General features: G+C 55.4%; 1 protein-coding gene across 3 annotated transcripts in view; it reads right to left on the bottom strand.

The window, feature by feature from the left end:
- BDKRB2 (bradykinin receptor B2) overlaps positions 1-6,670 on the bottom strand; it is a 30,746-nt gene that overhangs the window by 6,238 nt on the left and 17,838 nt on the right. The window lies entirely within an intron of this gene.

The following is a 6,670-nucleotide window of genomic DNA, read 5'->3' as shown; positions in this document are numbered from 1 at the left end:
TGTCCTGTCCTCCAGGAGCTTACAGTTTAATGGAGAAGCCAGACATTACTGAAATAGTCACTAAATAATTGAAAACTGATGCAAGTGCTATGAAATAAAGGTCCCACGGAAGCATATAAGATGGAGTCCTAAACCAGCCTGGCGTGGGTGGGGGGTGGGGGGTGGGGGGTGGGACATGGCTATTTATTTTAAGAGCTGAGGGTGAGCAGGAGGAAACTGAGCAAAAAGATGGCGGTGGAGAGGAGGATGTCTACGAAGGAGCAGCGTTGCAAAGGCCCCGAGGCAGGAAGAAGCTTGGTGTGGATGTGTGTTAGGCCCTGGTGGCCGCCGGGGGACGGAGGGTGCGGGATTGTGGCAGGGACAGAGTGGAAGCAGGGAGACCGGTTAGCAGGTTCAGCCCTGGTGTAAGGCTGGCCATGAGAGCCCCGGGGAGGAGAGCGAAGGACGTGTCAAAGACACCCCCCACCACAGGTGCTGCCATCTCCTGTGAAGGCAAGAGGCGGAGGGCTGACTTGGAGAAGGGGTCACGTGTTTAGACTGGGACGTGTTAAGTTTGAGGTGCTTCTGGAACTCACAGGGAGGGGTGCAAGTAGCCGTGGGGCTCAGAGCGGGTCTGGAGCTGGGGGTGGGGGGCCTGGGCTGGAGGATCTCCAGGGGCTTCGAGCCTAAAGGCAAAGGCGGGTACAGAGGAGCGGTTCCAACCCTTGTGGTGGTGACTGCCACAGTGTGCTCTCAAGTTCTGAGCCCCGGGTGAGAGGGACTCAGAGCCTTTCTCTGTCCCTCTTCACGTTTCACTGTACAGCTGACCCTCGGACAGCACAGCTTTGAACTGCGAGGGTCCAGGTATGCGGATGTTTTCCAATAAATACGGTACGCTCCCGTAAATGTAAATTCACTTTCTCTTCTTTGTGATTTTCTTTTTTTGTTGTTTAGTATTTATTTTGGGAGAGAAAGAGCGAGAGCGCGAGCGAGCATGAGCAGGGGAGGGGCAGAGAGAGAGAGACAGACAGACAGACAGAGAAAGAGAATCCCAAGCAGGCTCTGCACAGTTAGCACAGAGCCTGATGGAGGCAGTGGGGCGGGGGGGGGGGCGAAAGCGGGGAGCTTGATCCCCCGAACCGTGAGATCATGGACCTGAGCTGAAACTGAGCGTCGCAGAGGCTTAATAAACTGAGCCACCCGGGGGCCTCCTTACGTTTCTCTTAATAACATTTGCTTCTCCCTAGCTCACTCTATTGTAAGACACTATATATTACATATGACATACAAAGTATCTGTTACTCGGAGGTTTATGTTATTGGTAAGGCTTCTGGTCACCAGTAGGCTCTCAGCACTTAAGGTCTGGGGGTGTCAAAAGTTAGATGCGGATTTCCGACAGGGAAGGCTGTCAGCACCCCTCCCCCCAGCTTTGTTCAAAGACCAACTGTACTCTCATCCCCGGAGGTAGGCATCTGCCACAGGCTGGCCTTGCCGAGGAGGCGGGGGTGCAGAGGTGGGGGAGGTCACTCGTCCGGGTGCCATTGCTAACAAGACCCAGAGGTGGGGCTTGAACCCCCCCTTCTGGTCCAGATCTCGAGCTCGCGCCAGGATCTCACCTGCCCTCTTGCTCCCGTCCAGGAAGGGTGTGAAAACCAGGGTGCCCATGTGCACGTGCATGGAGCCGTGGATCTGCCCCACCCCGGGTTTCAGCCACCCCTCAGCAGGCACACGGAGCTTCCAGAAGCCAGCTCTCCTAATCCAGTTGTAGGAGGTGAAGGGAAGGCGGCCGACAGTCCAAGAAACATTAAGGCATTAGAAAAAGAAGAGACTGAGTTAGTAAGCAGGAAACGAGGCAGAAGATATTTAATGAACATCTGGAAAAGGTTTCCCTGAACCCCTGAACTGAGCAGAGGTCAGGATTTGGAACTTGCGAGAGGAGGCCAGCAAGCAGCCAAGTCCTGCTGATGCTTCAGGGATGGAAGGGGTCTGGGGCAAGGGAAGAAAGGTCTAGTAGATTGCCTTTTGGGGAGGGCCTCCCTGGTCCCTGGAAAGCGGAGGGCAGAGGCCATGTGTTTGAATCATTCATTCCTCCAGGACCCTTATTGAGATGGGGGGGGGGCGGGGGAAAGCAAGGTGAGCTTCCCCTGCCCCATGGGGCTCCCCTCTCCTGCTGAGGGACTTCAGTCTGTCCCAGGCCCCCCAATTCCACCCAGACAGTGACAACTGCACAGGTGACTGCGGGCGGGGGCGGGGGGGGGGGAGGGTTCAGCTCAGTCACCCTGGGGAGTGCCCAGTGTTTCCTCGTGGCCCCTGGGAGTTGGGTGTTCCCGGATCTGGCCGGCTGATCCTAATTGCTGGCTAATGGCTGTAAACATTGCTCTCATTTTGAAAACAAAGCCGGGAGTTTCTCTGCAGCCCTCTGGAGAGGGGGTTTCAAGTCTGGAGAAATTGTAGATGCCAGTTGCTTCTCTGCCTCTGCTGGCGGAGGCATCCCCAGGAGGATTCTGCCTGTGGGAGCCGCAGGCAGCTCCAGGCCACTCTCCCTGCAAGCCCCCCCACCCCCACCCACCCAGGAACCTCAGCAGGGCTGGCTTCCTTTGGGCTTGGCCAGTGGGAGCACCAGCAGGGCAGGGAGGGAGGAAGTACATGGGGCATCAGCTGGGGCGTGGGCTCCCAGTTCTCTGCCTCAGGGCCTCCAGGGGCTGAGCTCACAGCTCCTATCAGGGGCCCTTCCCACCTCGCTGGCCGGGATTCTGGAGACTGCCACCTGGTCCTGTTCAGTTCTCTGAGAGGGAGGGGGTGACCCGTGCCAGGACCTTGGCTGTGCTGGCTCTGGTGCCCTGCCGGCACCCCCACACGCCGTCCACACTCCGAAAATAGACCCTCTGTCAAAAACACCTCAATATTACCCAGTGTGAATGTGCCTTCTCTTTCCTCCCGGGACCCTGTCGAATAGGCCCTGGGATTAGAAAATCTGATGTCCGAGAGCGATCGGAAGGAATGTGGGAGAGGGCTTGGCGCAGCTCAAGCTGGCACGGGGAGGGGGGAGCGGGGGGGGGGGGCGGTGGCCAGGCGTGCGGCACTCTCCTTGTGACCCTGAACGAGCCCCCTTGCCCCCCCTGGGCCTCGATGTCCTGGTCAGTCCCCCCGCAGACTGACCCTCCTGGCTGGAGTAGAGGTAAAAGAGGAGGGGGGGGTGACCCTGCGGCTGGGCTCCCCCCTCGTTGCTCACACTGATGTTCAGAAGGAAGCTTCCAACATTCTGATTCCCTTGTTCATCTGCCTCAGAATCCTGTCCAAGAAGGACTTGCTTTAAAAAAGATCTCCCTTCGTTGAGTCACATCGACACTGGCCGTCGGTTCTGCCAGGAGTAAATTCCACCGGAGTCTCAGAGGGATCCGGTTTTGGTTTGTGTCTGGGGGGCTCTGAGGCTGCAGCCGCCACAAAACACACAGTGCCACTTCCTCAAGGGCCAAATCTCGCCTTGTGTGGGCCCCCCAACCTGGGATCCCAGCCGTGGCTGCGTTTTGTGGCAGCGTTTTGTGGCTGCGTGCTGAAGCAGGGAGCTGTTGCCCGAAGCGAGGGTTGAGGGCTGAATGGCAAATAACCCCGTATTGTGTGGTCACTCTTCCCACCGGGGCCGTCCCAGCCCTGTTGGTGCGTTTTCAACACCCCTGTGGGATTTGCTTTCACCGAAGAGGGCGGGCCTCGTGCCTGAATCTCGTCTGACTTTAGTAGCGGGGCTTTTATACGGCAGGCCATTGTATTTATTTGTCACAGGTTGTTGTTATGACAGATGACACTCGTTTTCCGTTTAGGAAGAAGGTGGCCACGTGAAGTGACCGTTCAGAAGTAAGTCTATTAAAGAAGTAGCTGGACAGGTGGCAATAGTATTGCAGAGCCCGCAGGGGGAGTGACCGAACTGGGGGGAAACAACCCCAAAGCACCCTAGAAACTTGTGTCGCCAGCCAGGGGGCCCAGCGCGGCAGCCAGAGGCTTCCGGCATCTGAACTGGGTCCCCCTCTGCTGGGCTTGTCATTTGGGGCTTAGTGTAAAAATAGCCCCCACCTCGCAGGGCCGCGGTGAGCAGCGGATGAGTCGGTGCTTGAACAGGCACAGAGCATGCGGTCAACGTGTTCCAGAATGTGAGCTGCCCTTCCCGCCCCTGTGGGAGGGCTGCTCTGCTTCGGCCACAGCACAGGAGGCATGGGATTTCGGAGGGGACCCTTCCGTGGGGCCTGCTCTCCCGCTCACAGACCCAGCCTAGGTTTTCGGACACTGATCCCAGAGCTGGGTGGAGAGATGATGAGGGTGTCACTGGGACATCGCCGGCCCCGCGGGTCTGGGGGGAACACTTGAGATTGTAGTTCTATCTTCCATCTGAACAAAAGGTGTGCGTGTGTGTGTGTGTGTGTGTGGCCCTCTACCCCATTATACTCAGCACCCCGAGTGGGAAGGGCCCTCCCCCTCCACCCCGCCCCCTCCGCCCTGCCTGCACCGATCTGCACATCCCAGTCTCTCCAACACCACTTGCTCCAGGAAGAAGTGGAATGTCTCAGACCACCCAGCCCTTTGGAGTCCAGGCCAGAGCTGGAAAGAACCGAGGTCTCTTGAATCACATCTTAGAGCCCTCTGCCAGACACATCTCCAGAACAAATGCTTTCCTCTAGAATTGGATCTACATGAGTGCCGGGTAAGGATGCGGCTTACAGATAAGCACCCAGGGAAACTTCAGGCCACAGTAAATACTGGGGGGCTGGGGGAGGAGGTGGGCTCATGCACCGTATGGGCCTCGGCAGCGGGGAAAAAGCGTGGCCTGGCCACAGAATTTCCAAAGGACTTTTTTTTTCTCTTTGTCCCTAAAAAAAGGCCATACCTGACTACGGGGAAGGATGGGGTTCTGGGAAGTCCTCCCCCATTCCAGGAACTCCTAGAGAGCTGAATCGGAAGATCCAACCCAATCACGTGGGCCCTTCCGGCATTTGGACACTTTACGGGCCTGGAATGTTTTGGAAACATGTATAGAGAATCTAAGAGGAGAAGAGCCCCTCACCCACATGCTTTCTGCCTCACAGGGTAGGGTGCACTCACCCAACTCTGCCCGCCCTCAGATACCCCAGGGCTGGCTCAGTCTTTATGCTTTGCCTCCTTATTATGGAAGGTTCTTCCGTTCAACTTGTTTTGACTCTTTTCCCCACATTGGTTTTTGGAGGGTTTTTTTGTTTTTTGTTTTTAAGTTTATTTATTAAAAACATTTTTTTAACGTTTATTTATTTTGAGAGAGAGAGAGAGGGAGAGACAGCGCATGAATGGGGGAGGGGCAGAAAGAGAGAGAGAGGGAGACACAGAATCCGAAGCAGGCTCCAGGTTCTGAGCTGTCAGCAGAGCCCGACGTGGGGCTCGAACCCACGAGCTGTGAGATCATGACCTGAGCCGAAGTCAGATGCTTAACCAACTGAGCCACCTAGGCGCCCCAAACTATTTATTTTTGATAGAGAGAGAGCACAAGCAGGGGAGGGGCAGAGAGAGGGAGAGAGAGTCCCAAGAAGGCTCCAAGCTGTCAAGGAAGAGCCCTGAGGGCTCGATCCCATTGACCCTGAGATCATGACCTGAGCTGAAATCAAGTGCCAGATGCTTAACCAACTGAGCCACCCAGGCACCCCTGGGGTTTGGAGTTTTAATGGGAAACCTCATTGGACATTCTAACACCAATCCTTCCCCTTAAAAAAAAAAAAAAAACCCTCCCTAATTGTTTTACAAGATAACATAACCAGTCAAGAGCATTTGTGTTCAAAACTCCCAGAGTTCTATCCCTACGCACATCCACATGCAAGCATCCTTTCTTCTCCCATGATTTTACATGGAATATCATATCAAGTCACTGTATTTGCTTAGTGTTAGTTACGAAACCATTCCTTTATTCCAATCCCTTTTCATGTGCTAGATTTTCCCTGTGCCAAGTGAAGGAAAAGAAACCTCATTTAAAATGGGGTCGGGAGGCCAGCAGGCAGACCTTCAGTGCTGCTCCCAGCAGCCCTCCACAGCCCCAGCAGAAAACACGCAATCCCAGCAGAAGGAATCTCGGGCTTCCCCTTTACAGCCCCAGGGGGAAAGAAGGAAGATTGTCTCCTCGCTCAGCAACAGCCCAGCCAATGAGAGATAGACGCAGCTCAGCCAATGAGAAGCCTCTATACTTCCAACTCCCAGTTTCCTCCAATGGGCTTTTTGTTTATAACAGCCCTCCTGACTTGTCCCCCTTCCCTCTGGAAAAAGGGCCTTAGTCTGTTCTCCAGGCTTGTCCGTGGCTTCGCTGTAGTTATGTGTTTCACGTTGTGATTCTGTTACTCTCAAATAAACCATTTGTTTCTGGTAAAAGAAATGACAGTCTTATTTTTAAGGTTAACATGCCCCAGCCACTGTCACCCCTCTCCTTATCTCCAAGGACGTTCCCTATGTATGCACCCACCTCCTTGCCTTTGCTGGGGCTGCCCACCCCCGTCTGGGTGCCCTGTGCAGGTGGCTGTGGCCTGTGGGGATGGTGCGGACCGCTCAGCTGGCTGCATGGGGCCTGGGAAGTCGGCAGTCCCTGGGACCCCGCTTTGGGGATGTAGTGGGGAGCTTGATGGATGGGCTCAGAGGAATGGGCACCGTGTGTGTGTGTGTGTGTGTGTGTGTGTGTGTGTGAATGTGG

Source organism: Prionailurus viverrinus, chromosome B3 (assembly GCF_022837055.1).
Source record: "Prionailurus viverrinus isolate Anna chromosome B3, UM_Priviv_1.0, whole genome shotgun sequence".
Lineage (NCBI taxonomy): Eukaryota > Metazoa > Chordata > Mammalia > Carnivora > Felidae > Prionailurus > Prionailurus viverrinus.
This window is presented reverse-complemented; position numbering and strand designations above follow the sequence as displayed.